Genomic DNA, 16,891 nt, shown 5'->3' with positions numbered 1-16,891 from the left:
ATCCAGCTGTATCAATAAATGGAAATGCATTAAATAATCCAGTCAAAAGGAAAGCTTGTTAGACTGGACTAAGACTCCAACTAGAACTGCCTATAGGGAAAACACTTTAGACTCGAAGATGCAAGGTTACTGAAAATAAAAATATGGAAAAACCATAGACCAGGGGAAAATATTTCCAATATAGATCTCGCCATGGACATAAAACTTGAATATATGAACAATAATAATAAAATAAATAACCCATTTTTAAAACGTGCCAAATGTTTGAACAGACACATTACAAAATAGGATACACAATGGCCAACAAGCACAGGAAATGATACGTGATATTAATAGTTATTAGGGAAATGCAAATTAAAAGCCTACCAGAGGGGTACCTGGATGGCTCAGTAGGTTAAGCATCTGCCTTCTGCTCAGGTCATGATCCCAGGGTTCTGGGATCAAGCCCAGAATCGGGCTCCCTGCTTGGCGGGAAGCCTGCTTCTCCTTCTCCCACTCCCCCTGCTTGTGTTCCCTTTCCCTCTGTCTCTTGTCAAATAAATAAATAAAATCTCTAAAATCAATAAATAAATGCCTACTGAAAGGGCTAAAATCAAAAGAACTAATAATATAAAGTATCAGTGAAAACAGAGACCAACCACAACTTTTTTTAAAGCTTTTATTTATTTATTTGATAGAAAGAGATCACAGATAGGCAGAAAGGAAGGCAGAGAGAGAGGGAGAAGCAGGCTCCCCGCCAAGCAGAGAGCCCCATGTGGGGCTCGATCCCAGGACCCTGAGATCATGACCTGAGCCGAAGGCAGAGGCTTAACCCACTGAGCCATCCAGGTGCCCCAGATCAACTGCAACTTTAAAACAGTGCTAGCAGAAATGCAAAATGATACCACCTGGGAAACAGTTTGACTATTTATCATAACATATACTTACCGAATGACCCAACATATGTACTCTTCAGTACTTACTCAAAATAAATGAAAGCATATATCTCTACAAGCTTGTATATGAACGGTCATAGCAGCTTTACTCGTAATAACCCCAAACTGGGAATAACTTAAATATCCATCAACAGGTAAATGGATAAACCACTGCGCTATATCCATGCAATGGAATACTACTCAGTAGTAAAAAGGAACAAGCAACAGTTCCTTGCAAAAATCAATTATTGCATAATCAATTATATCTGATATGCATGCTGAAGTATTTAGGGGAAATGTACTGAGGTCTTTAAAATACATAAAAAAATAAGATGGGTTGATGTATGAAGCAAGGATAGTAGAATCTAATACAGTAAACCCTTGAACAACACCTTTGAACTGCGCAGGTTCACTCTTATGCAGAGTTTTTACAGTACTGTAAGTGTATTTCTCTTCCTTAGGATTTTCTTAATAACATTTTCTTTTTTCTAGCTTACTTTTTAGAAAGAATACAGCCTATAATACATATAACATACAAACTCTGTGTTAATCACTATTTATTTTATTAGTAAGGCCTCTGGTCAGCAGTAGACTATTAGTAGTTAAGCTTTTGGGGAGCCAAAAGTTATACATGGAGGCACCTGGCTGGCTAAGCTGGTGGAGCATGTGACTCTTGATCTCAGGGTTGTGGGTTCCAGCCCCATGGTGGGTATAGAGATTACTTTAAAAAAAAAAAAAGTATTTAAGAAAAGAAGTTGTACATGGAGGGGCGCCTGGGTGGCTCAGTGGGTTAAAGCCTCCGCCTTTGGCTCAGGTCATGATCCCAGGGTCCTGGGATCGAGCCCCACATTGGGCTCTCTGCTCCGCAGGGAGCCTGCTTCCTCCTCTCTGTCTGCCTCTCTGCCTACCTGTGATCTCTGTCTGTCAAATAAATAAATAAAATCTTAAAGGAAAAAAAAAAAAGAAGTTGTACATGGATTTTTGACTGTACGGGTGATTGGCATCCCTAATCACCCACATTATTCAAGGGTCAACTGTAGTATAATCTAGCCGTAAGTATATGGATGTTTACTATAAAATTCTTTCAGTTTTGTTCTATGATTGAACATTTTTATAACTAAAGGTTTGGGAAGAAAACATAGTGCTGAGTGAAAGAATCCAGACACACAAAAATTACAAATATAGTTTATTTTACAGTACACAAAGTACTGTATAGTTTATTTATATGACATTCTAGAACACAAAACCAATGTATAGTGACAGAAAGTAAACCGGTGTTTGCCTGAGAAGAAAGTGTTGATTGTAAAGGAGCACAAGAAAAATTTGGGAGTGATGGAAATATTCTGTACACTGATTAGATGGTAGTTACATGGGCGTATATATTTGTCAAAAGTCACTGAACCATACACTTTAAATGATTGCATTTATCTATGCAAATTATACACTAATAAAGTTGTTTCTAAAACAAACAGGCGGGGACGCCAGTTGGTTAAACATCTGCCTTTGGCTCAGGTCATGATCCCAGGATCATGGGATTGAGTCCCACATCAGGCTCCTTGCTTGGTGGGGAGCCTGTTTGTCCTCTCTGTCTCTCTGCCAAATAAAAAAATATATTTTTAAAAAATAAAATTAAAATTTTTAAAAAATAATTTTTAAAAAACAAAAAACAGGCAAACAAAAGTGGAGTGGAAGCTTTGACCTTCTAAATAGGTCTAATCTGTTCTGAACATCTCAGGGGAGGATCTGGCTGAGCTATTTCCTGGGGGAAATGCCATTGTCAGTACGTTTGGTTTTCCTTTAAATTGCTCAGATTTATCAGGGATGACTCTTTTAATCTCCCACCTGCAAAAGAAAGGCCTGGCTGCCAGAGCTTCCCAAGTGGAATGGAAAAAGATTGAAGAGGTTTCCTAATCTGATAGGCATACCACATCTTACTTGGTCACATTGGATCTGCCCCCTTCCCACTTATTGAAACCCTTTGTTCCTTTCTTTCGCTTTCCTTCCTTTCTTTTTTCTTCTTTTCTTTCCCCCTTTCTTTCCTTTCTTCCTTTGCTTCTAGGAGCCAGCTCTCTCCAGATTAACTTCCCATCTCTCTGGTCATTCCTGGTCTCTTTATAGATAGACTTCCTTTCTTTCGTTTGCTCCGTAAGTGTTGGCTCAGTCCTTGACCCTCTTCTTTCTGTTAACCAGGATTTAATTATCTTTTGTTGCAGTGATCACGCATCCCTCTACTGTATTTCACTAGTTTCCATGTCCATCTGATTTCTCCTTTGGTCCGTTGGAGTTCTATCTGTTATCTGCCTTCATGAAGGACTAAAGGAATATGTTGAGTACAGAGTGTGACAGAGTAAGACAGTCAAGGGCAGAGGAAAGAGAAATCATCAGAGCCCAAGGCCACCGGCTGGTTCAGTGATGTCCCAGGCCTGGAGGGAGATGCTGACACAGATGCAGGCCAAGCCTAGGTACAGATGTGGCTATTTCCATGCTGCTTTTCCTTACTTGCGATGACCTACTTCCATTTGTTGCCCCCACAGTGAGGAGCCCTTTCCTAACACAAAGTAAATGTTCAGACACTCTGGTTTTCCTTTTTTATGAATGAACATTTTATGACAAAATGTTAGGAAGCAAAACATTATGCTGAGTGCAAGAATTCAGACATTGATGAGTGCACACAGTTTCAGGGCCTAACACTGAAGTTAAAAATAGGGCTAGCCCCCATGGCTCACAGCAGACTCCAGTGGAGAAACTGATTTGTCCATATGCCCTCCTGGAGCCTGCAAAATTACTTTGACAAGGGAGCTGCCATTGGAAAATAGGCATGCAGTATGTGATAGCTATGATTTTATCCTGGGCACATTAATATGCTCTTTATACACATCAATTCATGTAATTCTATGTCGGAACTATAGTCCTCATTTTACTAATCAAAATAACAGAGGCTTAGAGAGGTGGAATGAGTAAGTAACCCGAGTTCAAACAATTGGCAGGGCTTTAGTTCAAAAGCAGGGAGTCTAACTCTAGAGCCCAGGCGGTCAGGCTTGTTGACTGTTGCTAACTAGAGGTAGCTAGAAGAAAATACAGTAGAAATAGAATGCCTGGGACGCCTGGGGCTCAGTGGGTTAAAGTCTCTGTCTTCGGCTCAGGTCATGATCCCAGAGTCCTGCGATTGAGCCTCGGCCCCACATGGGGCTCCCCTCAGCAGGGAGCCTGGCTCCCCCCTCTCTCTCTGCCTGCCTCTCTGCCTACTTGTGATCCCTGTCTGTCAAATAAATAAATAAAATCTTAAAAAAAAAAAAAAAGGAATAGAATGCCTCCCACTTTGTATGGAGATAGTACTACCACTGATCTACCATCTCCATAGTTTTGTCCTTTCTAGTCTGTCACATATTTGGGATCATACAGTATACAGTCATTTCAGATTGGTTTCCTTCACTTAGTAATATGCAGTCAAGTTTCCTGCAAGTCTTTTCATGACTTGATAGTTCATTTCTTTTTAGCACAGAAAAATATCCCCTTGTTCAGATGTACCACAGTTTATTTATCCATTCATTTACCAAAGAACATGTTGTTAGTTCCAAGTTTTGGCGACTACGAATAAAGCTGTTATGGACATCTATGTGCAGGTTTTTGTGTGGACATAAAATTTTAACTCCCTTGCATAAATACCAAGAAAAAGGATTTCTGGTTGTATGGCAGGAGTATGTTTATTTTTATAAGAAGCCACCAAACTGTCTTCCGAATTGCTGGTATCTTGCATTCCCACCGGCAATGTATGTGAGTTTCTGTTGCTCCACATCCTTGCCAACATTGGGTGTTGTCATTGCTTCAGATTTTGGCCATTCTAATCAAAGTGTAGTGGCATCTCTTTGTTGTCCAAATTTGCAGTTCCCTGATGACATATGTTGGAGAGCATCTTTTCATGTACTTATTTACATCTGTATGCCATCTTTGATAAGATGCCCTTGAAGGTCTTTGGCCCATTTTTATTTTTTTTTTAAAGATTTTATTTATTATTTATTTGTCAGAGAGAGAGAGCGAGCGAGAGCGAGCATACGCAGACAGAGTGGAAGGCAGAGTCAGAAGGAGAAGCAGGCTCCCTGCGGAGCAAGGAGCCCGATGTGGGGCTCGATCCCAGGACGCTGGGATCATGACCTGAGCCAAAGGCAGCTGCTTAACCAACTGAGCCACCCAGGCGTCCCTAAATGAGATGGTTTTCTTATTAAGTTTTAAAATTTCTTTTTTTTTTTTTTAAGATTTTATTTATTTATTTGGCAGAGAGAGAAAGAGAGAGATCACAAGTAGGCAGAGAGGCAGGCCGAGAAAGGGTGGGAAGCAGGATTCCCACTTAGCAGGAAGCCCGACATGGGACTTGATCCCAGGACCCTGAGATCATGACCTGAGCCAAAGGGAGAGGCTTAACACACTGAGCCACCCAGGTGCTCCAAGTTTTAAGATTTTTTTTTTTTACATTTTGAATAAAAGTATTTTATCAGATGTGGGGTTTTTTGCAAATATTCTCTCTCATTCTGTGACTTCTCTTCTCAGTCTCTTGGCATTGTTTTTCACAGGAAGAAATTTTTAATTTTAGTGAAGTTCATCTTATCACTTATTTATCTTATAAATTGTGTCTTTGGTCTTGTATCTAAAAAGTGACTGCCAAACCCAATGTCACCTAAGTTTTCTTCTAGGAGTTTCATAATTTTGCATTTTACATTTAAGTCTATGACCCATCTTGAGTTAATTTTTGTGAACAGTGCAAGATCTGTGTCTAGACTGAATTTTTGCCTATATATGATCCAGTTATATCAGCATCATTTGTTGAAAGGACTAACTGGTCCATTGCATTATCTCTGCTCCTTTGTCAACAATCAGTTGACTGTCTTTTTAAAAAAGATTTTATTTATTTATTTATTTAACTGAGAGAGAGAGAGCTCGAGAGAGGGAACATAGGCAGGGGGAGTGGGAGATGGAGAAGCAAGCGTCCCACTTAGCAGGGAGCCGATGCAGGGCTTGATCCCAGGAACCTGCGATCATGACCTGAGCAGAAGGCAGACACTTAATGACTGAGCCACGCAGGAGCTCCCAGTTGACTGTCTTTTGGGGGATTTGTTTCTGGGCACTCTATTTTCTTCCATTGATCTATTACTGCCAATACCATACTGTATTGATTACTGTGGCTTTATAGTAAATCTTGAAGTCAGATAACATCAGTCTCCCAACTTTGTTCTTCTTCAATATTATGTTGGCCATTCTGGGTCTTTTGGCTCCCCATATGAACTTTAGAATCAGCTTATCAATATCTGTAAAGTAATATGAGCTGGGATTTTGTTTGAAATTGCACAGAGTCTATGGATTAAGTTAAGATTGGTTTAGGTTTGGAAAGGACTTATAATTATTAGGGAGCAGAAGTATTATTTTGGAGATAAAGGGATAATAAATAAGTTAATAAAAATCAGCTATAGGCAAATGGGATTTTAGCATAGGTTGTATATTAGATAATATTGTATATTTATCTTAAATTTCTTAGGTGTGATAGTGGTATTATGATCATGTAGGAAAATGTTCTTGTTCGTAGGAGATAAATACTGAGGAATTTAGAGATAAAGTATCATCATGCCTGCAAATCACTTTCGAATGGTTCAGCAAAGTGTGTGTGTGTGTGTGTGTGTGTGTGTGTGTGTTCTCGCACATGCCTGCATGTTTAGAAAGAGAGATATAGGGGCGCCTGGGTGGCTCAGTGGGTTAAAGCCTCTGCCTTTCGCCAGGGTCATGATCCCAGGGTCCTGGGATCCAGCCCTGCCGCTGGCTCTCTGCTCAGGAGGGAGCCTGCTTTCCTTCCTCTCTCTGCCTGCCTCTCTGCCTACTTGTGATCTCTGTCTATCAAATAAATAACAAAGAAAGAAAGAAAGATGTAACAAATATGTCTGATTGTTACCAGTTGGTCACTCTGGATGAAGGTACGTGTGTTCTTTAAACTTTTCTGGTTTTCAGACTTGAAACGTTTGAAAATTAAAAGTTGAAAAAAATACCTATTTGTGATTCTGATATTTTACCAATTGTATTTGAAATAAAATGCAGGATATTTTATACACATCATTTTGTCTTAACATGTATTGTGGGTATTATGGAGGGCACGTATTGCATGGAGCACTGGGTGTGGTGCATAAACAAAGAATTGTGGAACACTGAAAAGAAATTTAAAAAAATAAAAAAAGTATTGAGTTTGCAGGGAGGATATAAATATAAATATTTCCTATACAAATATTAGTTAAACACTGTATCAGGGGAAAAATATGTTCTCTGAAGTTTGGTTATTAAAAAGCAAGATACATGGGGCACGTGGGTGGCTCAGTGGGTTAAAGCCTCTGCCTTTGGCTTGGGTCATGATCCCGGGATCCTGGGATGGAGCCCCGAATCGGTGTCTCTGCTCCGCAGGGAGCCTGCTTCCCTTCCTCCCTCTCTCTGCCTACTTGTGATCTCTGTCAAATAAATAAATAAAATAGTTTTAATAAATAAATAAATAAAATAAAAAGCAAGATACAGGGTGCCTGGGTGGCTCAGTCATTAGGAAACTGCTTTCAGCTCGGGTCATGATCCTGGAGTCCTGAGATCAAGCCCTGCATGGGGCTCCCTGCTCAGCGAGAAGCCTGCTTCTCCCTCTCCCACTCCCCCTGCCTGTGTTCCCTCTCTTGCTGTCTCTCTCACTCTTTCTGTCAAATAAATAAATAAAATCTTAAAAAAAAAAAAAAAGCAAGATATATTCTACAGGGAAGACAGGAACCAGGGAGGTGTCCTGCAGGACGTGACTGTATATATTTTTTTTCTTGTTTATTTTTATCCTTCATGACTAACTTTTTTTAAGACTCATGAACCAGGGACACCTGGGTGGCTCAGTTGGTTAAGTGTCTGCCTTTAGCTCAGGTCACGATCTCTGGGTCCTGGGATCAAGTTCAGCATCAGGCTCCTTGCTCAGAGGGGAGCCTGCTTCTCCCTCTGCCTGCCGATTCCCCTGCTTGTGGACACTCTCTCTCTCCTGACAAATTAAAAAAAAAAAAAATCTTTAAAAAATAAAATAAAAAGACTCATGAACCAGGGACCATGATTCCTTTGCTTCTCATCATACATCCAGCACTTAGCACAGTGCTTGGATATCGTGGGCCTCTGCCTAAGCTAGGTAACACTCACTGGTTTAACGAAGTAGTCCCAAAATAGTAGTGGTTTAGTACCATAGAAATTTACTTCGTCATCCCCTTGCTAAACAATGCAGGTATTTCTGGCAGGCAGCTTCCTGCCATGCAGTGATTTTAGAGACAAGACTGAGACTCCTTTCATATTTTGGCTTCATCATTCTCGAGGGATTTGTTATCCTCAGCAGTCAGTCAATAGAAGGGGAAAGAGCGTGAAGAAGGCATACCTGCTTCTTAAAATCCTTGTCCTAGAAATCATACATCTCATTTTCACTCAAGTTCCATTGGTGAATACTAAACATATGGCCATACTGAGAGGCAAGATGTGTATGTCTGTGGGTGGAGGGTAGGGGGTGTCTGGAAAACCACAGTGCCTGAGCTGGCAACCACATCCCAAGGACAATTCTATAATATGGAAAGGAAGTGGATTTTAGTAGACAGCTAACCATCTCTGCCATAGTGTTTGAATGTTTGTTGAGTGAATGAATAATGTTTCCTGGACTAAGTTATTCTTGCCAATATACGACCATCTAAATCTCAGAATGTGGAGAAGCTCAGATGCAGTTCAAGCAACACCTGCTGGTTCTGTTGATTCTATAGTTCTTCTCTGGCAAGATGTAGTAGGAGGGCCTAGAGTACCCTCCCTTCTCAAACAACTTAAAAACCAGACGAACAGGAGCACCTGGGTGGCTCAGTGGGTTAACGCCTCTGCCTTCAGCTCGGGTCATGATCTCGGGGTCCTGAGATCGAGCCCTGCATCGGGCTCTCTGCTCAGCGGGGAGCCTGCTTCCTCCTCTCTCTCTGCCTGCCTTTCTGCCTACTTGTGATCTCTGTCTGTCAAGTAAATAAATAAAATCTTTTTTAAAAAAATTACAAAAACATAAAGAACCACGACAATACAATCCATAATGAGGATAGCAATCACTCAATAGAATAACTCCAGAAATGTCACAGATGATAGAACTAGTAGACAAGTATATTAAGATGAAACTATAACCATATCTCATATGTTCAAAAAGACAGAGGTAACAAAGAGGCAACCCATGGAATGAGAGAAGATATTTGCAAATGACAGTACAGACAAAAGGTTGATATCCAGGATCTATAAAGAACTCCTCAAACTCAACACACGTAAAACCGACAATCATATCAAAAAATAGGCAGAAGATATGGACAGACACTTCTCCAATGAAGACATACAAATGGCTATCAGACACATGAAAAAATGTTCATCATCACTAGCCCTCTGGGAGATTCAAATTAAAACCACATTGAGATATCACCTTATACCAGTTAGAATGGCCAAAATTAGCAAGACAGGAAACAACATGTGTTGGAGGGGATGTGGAGAAAGGGGAACCCTCCTACACTGTTGTTGGGAATGCAAGTTGGTGCAGCCTATTTGGAGAACAGTGTGGAGATTCCTCAAGAAATTAAAAATAGAACTGCCCTATGACCCTGCCATTGCACTACTGGGTATTTACTCCAAAGATACAGATGTAGTGAAAAGAAGGGCCATCTGTACCCCAATGTTTATAGCAGCAATGGCCATGGTCGCCAAACTGTGGAAAGAACCAAGATGCCCTTCAATGGACGAACGGATAAGGAAGATGTGGTCCATATATACTATGGAGTATTATGCCTCCATCAGAAAGGATGAATACCAACTTTTGTAGCAACGTGGACGGGACTGGAAGAGATTATGCTGAGTGAAATAAGTCAAGCAGAGAGAGTCAATTATCATATGGTTTCACTTATTTGTGGAGCATAACAAATAGCATGGAGGACATGGGGAGTTAGAGAGGAGAAGGGAGTTGGAGGAAATTGGAAGGGAAGGTGAACCATGAGAGACTATGGACTCTGAAAAACAATCTGAGGGTTTTGAAGGGGCGGGGGGTGGGAGGTCGGGGTACCAGGGGGTGGGTATTATAGAAGGCACGGATTGCATGGAGCACTGGGTGTGGTGCAAAAATAATGAATACTGTTATGCTGAAAATAAATAAAAAATAACTTTAAAAAAAAAGACAGAGTAAGATTGAGCATATTAAGCCAAAACATGAAAGATATAAAAAGATCCACAATAAATTCTAGAGGAAAACTTCAACGTCTGAGGTGAAAAATGTACTGTATGAGGGTAGCAGTAGATTAGCTACTAAAGAAGAAAAGACCACTGAATTTGAAGGCATTGCAATAGAAACTACGCTAAATGAAACACAGAGAGGAAAAACACCAAAAGAAAAAAATAAACACTATCAGGATGCCTGCATGGCTCACTGGGTTACCCTGCCTTTGGCTCAGGTCATGCTCTCAGGGTCCTCTGCTCAGCAGGGAGCCTGCTTCCCCTCCTCTCTCTATCTGTCTCTCTGCCTACTTGTGATCTCTGTCTGTCAAATAAATAAATAAAGTCTTTTAATAAAATTAAAAAAATAAACACTATCAGGAAAAATTTTTTATTTTATTTTATTTATTTATTTGACAGAGAGAGACACAGTGAGAGAGGGAACACAAGTAGGGGAGTGGGAGAGGGAGAAGCAGGCTTCCTGCAGAGCAGGGAGACCGATTCGGGGCTCGATCCCAGGATCCTGGGATCGTGACCTGAGCCGAAGGGAGATGCTTAACAACTGAGCCACCCAGGTGGCTATCAGGAGAACTTTAATATAATTTTAATCAGTCTGGTATATATGTCATTGGAGGCCCTGGAGAAATATGTGAGGGACAGAAGAAATAATGAAAGAATAAGAAATAAGAAAGAAATATACTTGAAGAAATAATGGCTGAAAACTCCAAAGTAGATAAAAACTTCAAATCCATAGATGAAAGAAGCTCAATGAACCCCAAGTACAAGAAGCATGATAAAAGTACACAAAATACAGTTGCCTGGGTGGCTTACTCATTAAGCGTCTGCCTTTGGCTCAGATCATGATCCCAGGGTCCTGGGATCAAGCCCCGCATCAGGCTCCCTGCTCAGTGGGAAGCCTGCTTCCCTCTCCCACTCCCCCTACTTGTGTTCCCTCTCTCTCTGTCAAATAAGTAAATAAAATCTTTACAAAAATACGTAAAATAACATGATAAATTGCCTAAGACCAGTGATATGCTCCTGGATATGACTGATCTCTCAATCTATCCCATAACTTGCCCTTTGGACAGGAACTAAGCTAAAGACACAGTATCTCTAGAACATTGCCAGAATATGAATTCTAGTATCTTCTCCATTCCAAAATCCTTAAATGCATCAGAACAGCCCTAAAATGTGAGATCCAGCCCCAGGCGAAACCAGCTCTCACTAGCGTTCTTCTAGATAGCAGCCATTTGCTGGCCAGAATTGTTTCATTTATCTTCTTTGCCTACCTGGCCTGGTGGTTCCCTTGAGTTTTAATCTATCCTCACATCGTTTTTACTTGCACAATTCATTTGGGCAGGATTTTTTGGCTTTGGCTTTCAGTACTCCTTCCAGACCTGATTGGGTAAATGCCCTCTGCCCCCAGCCCTTAGGGCCAGATAGATCAAAAGTCAACCTACCAGTTTTCCTGTGAACATTTCAAAGAGTAGATCTTAAAATTTCTCATCACCAAAAAAAAAAAAAAATTAGCTTTGTGATAGGATGATTCTGGTGATCATTTTATAGTATATGCATATTGTAAATCATTATTTCATATACTTAAAAAATACCATGTTCTGTATCAATTATATCTCAGTTAAAAAATTTTTCCAAAAATAACTTAAACTTTCTGACTATGTGGTCAAACTCTAGGTAAAGTTGGGATCTACCTGCGTGCTATGGAAGTTTTATCAAGTTGAAAATAGAGAATTTCAATTGTATAAATATGCAGCTTAAATTAAAATAGGCCTTCAGATCAGTTATGTCCTAAGACAAATAGCTATATTCTTACTGCCTCAGTCAAAATTGAGTGATAACTACCATGGCTAATGACACAAATACTAACTCTATAACAAGATGCTTTTATGTAAATAAACTTGAATAAAGTATTTTTTTTTTAAAGATTTTATTTATTTATTTGACAGAGAGAGATCACAAGTAGACAGAGAGGCAGGCAGAGAGAGAGAGAGGAGGAAGCAGGCTCCCTGCTGAGCAGAGAGCCCGATGCGGGACTCGATCCCAGGACCCTGAGATCATGACCTGAGCCGAAGGCAGCGGCTTAACCCACTGAGCCACCCAGGCGCCCTTGAATAAAGTATTTTTTAAAGGTTTTTTTCTTATTTATTTGACGCAGAGAGATCACAAGTAGGCAGAGAGGCAGGCAGAGAGAGAGGAGGAAGCAGGCTCCCTGCTGAGCAGAAAGCCCGATAGGGGGCTTGATCCCAGGACCCTGAGATCATGACCTGAGCCAAAGGCAGAGGCTTAACCCACTGAGCCACCCAGACACCCCAAATAAAGTATTTTTTGATATCTTTTGTATTACTGCAAAAATTTAATTTTGGAGCGATTGTTTGCTTCTGATTGAAACCTAACCTACATACATGGCTATCGGATCATATTGATCTTTGTTAAAAACACTGGGACACACTTTTGCTGTACAAACAATGTTCACGTATTACTGTAGAGTTGTATGTGGCTTATGTATACAATCCTAATATAAACCAGAATGGATGGGGTGAAAAGGAGTGTGGGAATTCAGAGAATATAGCCTGACCTTCAACAAGTTGCTACATGGTGAGCTTTGGAATTCTTACGGCATTGCAGCTAAACCTGTGTGATTTGTGGGTTAGTCAATGGATGTAATTATGCACAAGACGTTTAAGTGAGGATTCATAATCTTCATTTAAAAAGCAAAACTGATGCATAAACATTTTTTAAAGAAGACATACAGACGGCCAACAGGCACATGAAAAGATGCTCAACATCGCTAATCATCAAGGAAATGCAAATCAAAACTACAGTGAGAAATCCACCTCATACCTGCTAAAAACGCTATTATCAAAAAGACCAAAGGTAACAAGTGTTGGTGAGAATGTGGAAGAAAGGGAACCCTTGTACACTGTTAATGGGAATATAGATTGGTGCAACCACTGTGGAAAACAGTATGGAGGTTTCTCAAAAAACTACAAGTAGAACTACCATATGATCCAGCAATTCCCCTTCTGGGTGTTTGTTTGAAGAAAATGAAAACACACCTTGAAAAGATATGTGCACCCCCATGTTCATTACAGCCTTATTTACAATAGCCAAGGTGTACAAACAGCAGTCCATCAGCAGATGAATGGATAAAGAAGATGTGGGGTGTGTGTGTGTGTGTATTTAAATAATTCACTAAATATTTAAGTGAATGAACAGAATTAAAAAATATGAAACTGAGATATATGCCTCTTTTTTGTTGCAACTCTTGTCGACTTGGATCTTCAAGGAAGCTTGGACAAGAATCCCCCATTATTTGCACTCAGGAGTTCTGTTTCTTGTGATTCTGATGAAAGAAAGCAAATGACCATTGTGTTAAAGGAGAAATGTTTATTCCGCGCAATGGCCAGAGAATTTGGTTGCCAGCAGCAGAAATTGGTCTTGATCTCTGATGGTTAATATTTGTATCACCAACTCAACAAATAAGAAAAGATTATATAGCATGTGTCAGAAAGCTTAGCCTAGCTCAGTTCTAAGGTCCTTGCCATGGGTTTGGGGAAGGGCCTTCTAATGCCAGAACACATGCCCAGGTCACCATCACAGGTTTCTTGTAAATAATGTGAGTTTTCTGATAGGCAGCTGGAATCCTGGAAGCCTCTTGGACATTGGAAAATTGGTGAGTCTCCCTATTCTTCATTCCCTAAACCTTTATAGACTCATAAATGAGGTGTTACTCTGTGACGAATCACTCCATCACATTACCTGTATGTTTGGATCTCTAATGAATTCATTCACTCAACAGATATTTCCTAAACACCTATCACACAGGTATAGTCTTCAAGGAGGCCATGGTTTAATGAGGGAGTCAGGCAAGTAAGTGAATAATTATGGTGCATTATAAGTGCTATGATAGAAGTATACATAAGGTTTAGGGTATGAAAGATTTCTTTCATTGTCATAAATTTAGAAATTGATAGACTAGACTTATAATTCCTGAAAAACCCAGATGAAATATAAGGAAGCATTTACATGTTATGAATTAAGGAATTAACACCTTGAGTTTAATCCCTATTTTGTTAAATATATGGATTGTTGCTGGGTTTGGCCAGCAAACCGTGAGGCAGTGAATGAAAAGATGACTCTAGACATCTAAGTAGGAGAAAGGAGAAGGTGGGGGAGGCTCTAGTGGAAAAGGGTCATCTGCCCTACTTTGCCTCCACTTTCATTGTCAATGTTATCAGTACCACAATGGAAAAAGAAAAACAAAAGGGGGGGGGGTGCCTGGGTGGCTCAGTTGGTCAAGCAATTGCCTCCGGCTCAAGTCATGACCGTGGAGTACCAGGATTGAGCTCTGCATCGGGCTCACAGCTCCACGGAGAGCCTGCTTCTCCCTCTGACCTTTTGCTCTCTCATGCTCTTTCTCACTGTCTCTCTCTCAAATAAATAAAATCTTTAAAAAAAAAAAAAAAAAAGGAGAGGCCTTAATAATCAGGACAGTGACAGCGGGAGTAAAGTGCGATTGAGGAAGCTGTGTTCATGAGACGTGTACAGGCAAGGGAGAACATGTTGTACGTGATGGCCCAAGATAAATGTTTCTCCCCTGGATGAGTACATTGGGCCATTATGAGGTCCTGTTTTCAGCCCAGAAATGACAAAGGAGGCCCTGTTTTCTGGATACTCCTTCTTGGCTTTTCAATTAGTCTCATCCAGGGAGGCATGTGGTTATTAAATCTTATTTAGCCCGGCATTATGAATTCCCATAAATTGTGACATGTTTCTTTGTTAGAATTTAATCAGCATCTACAGATAAGAGTTTTAGTTTTAATTTTGTTTCACTAGGAAGTCCGGTCTCCACATAAGATCTAATTTTAAGACTTTTTAATCTGTGTTAAACCCTCACGCTTTTATGTGACTGTGATGCAGGATTCCCAGGCCTAGGTGCTACCCCTGTCTGTGGACTTGATTCTTCCTCGGTGAAATGATCCCACGTGTGCTACCACAGGCATTCTTTATTTTCAGGACTCTTAGAGTTACTGTGAACCACAAAGTTGGCCTTCAGTACTATATCCCTGAACAGTTAGTATTTCCCACGGAAATTTGGTAGCAATAAATGAAATAAAATATACCATACGTATAGCACAAAAAGAGCTACAATCACACAACATTCACTTAGTTGTGTAATTCATTGAAGTGGATAATGCAGGGGCACTTGGGAGGCTCAGTGGGAAGATCTTGGGGTTGTGAGTTCCAGCCCCATGTTGGGTGTAGAATGACTTAAATAAAACTTAAAAAAATTAATGTATGAAGCAAACATTTTTCCCCCAATCTCTTTGCTCTTTTACAATAAGGTAAAAATGTCTAATTAATGTATTTAAATAACTAAATTTAGAGAGATGTTGGATTATTACCAGATCAACAGGAAGATGTAGGCTTCATGCCCTTATTATTTCCAAATTCAGTTTGGGAATTGAGTAATTAAAATTAGAGTAGGTGGAACATTTGTAGGAGGTATAAATGCTTTATTTATAATGAGATTTAATTAATTTACAACTAATATAATTGGTAAAAATCTAAAAGCAAAATATTTTTTAGCCATAATTTGCTTTGAAGAGAACTGTTTGGAATATTACTAAAAATTATTCCTTGTGCTGGCTGGCTTAGTCAGTAGAGTCTGAACTCTTGATCTTGGGGTTATGATGTTAGAGCCCCATGTTAGGGGTAGAGTTAACTAGAAAAAAAAACTTATTCTTTCAGCTTTAAAACACAGGATGAAAATGTGTGACTTTTCGGGGCGCCTGGGTGGCTCAGTGGGTTAAGCCGCTGCCTTCGGCTCAGGTCATGATCTCAGAGTCCTGGGATCGAGTCCCGCATCGGGCTCTCTGCTGAGCAGAGAGCCTGCTTCCCTCTCTCTCTCTCTCTGCCTGCCTCTCCATCTACTTGTGATTTCTCTCTGTCAAATAAATAAATAAAATCTTTAAAAAAAAAAAAATGTGTGACTTTTCCAAATGGCAGAAAACCTGATTTACATTACATTTAAGTGTATGTAGTCTCTTTATTTTGTAATAAATTCTCAGAAACAGAAGTCTTTTGCAAAGACCAAAATTCTTTTCAATTAGTTTTTTAAATTGAGGGCACATTTCAAGAGTCACTTCATTTCTTTTTCTTCTTTCTTTATTTCTTTCTCCCATGCAAGATTAAACAGAAAAACACAAAGATCTTGAGACAAGAGTTTTTTTTCTCTTTTTTCTAAGATTGATTTGTTTACTTTTTTTTTCCTTTTTAAAAAATATTTTATTTTTTTATTTGACAGACAGAGATCACAAGTAGGCAGAGAGGCAGGCAGAGAGAGAAGAGGAAGAAGACTCCCTACAGAGCAGAGAGCCCAATGAGGGCCTCGATCCCAGGGTCCTGGGATCATGACCTGAGCCGAAGGCAGAGGCTTTAACCCACTGAGCCACCCAGGCACCCTACTTTATTTTTTTTTTTAAAGACTTTATATATGGGTGCCTGGGTGGCTCAGTAGGTTAAAGCCTCTGCCTTTGGCTCAGGTCATGGTCCCAGGGTCCTGGAATCGAGGCCCACAACGGGCTCTCTGCTCAGCAGGGAGCCTGCTTCCTCCTCTCTCTCTGCCTGCCTCTCTGCCTACTTGTGATCTCTCTCTCTGTCAATTAAATAAATAAAATATTTTTTTTAAAAAAAGACTTTATTTACTTATT

This window comes from Mustela nigripes, chromosome 3 (genome assembly GCF_022355385.1).
Source record: "Mustela nigripes isolate SB6536 chromosome 3, MUSNIG.SB6536, whole genome shotgun sequence".
Lineage (NCBI taxonomy): Eukaryota > Metazoa > Chordata > Mammalia > Carnivora > Mustelidae > Mustela > Mustela nigripes.
The sequence above is the reverse complement of the archived record's forward strand: the minus strand, read 5'-3'. Positions refer to the sequence as shown.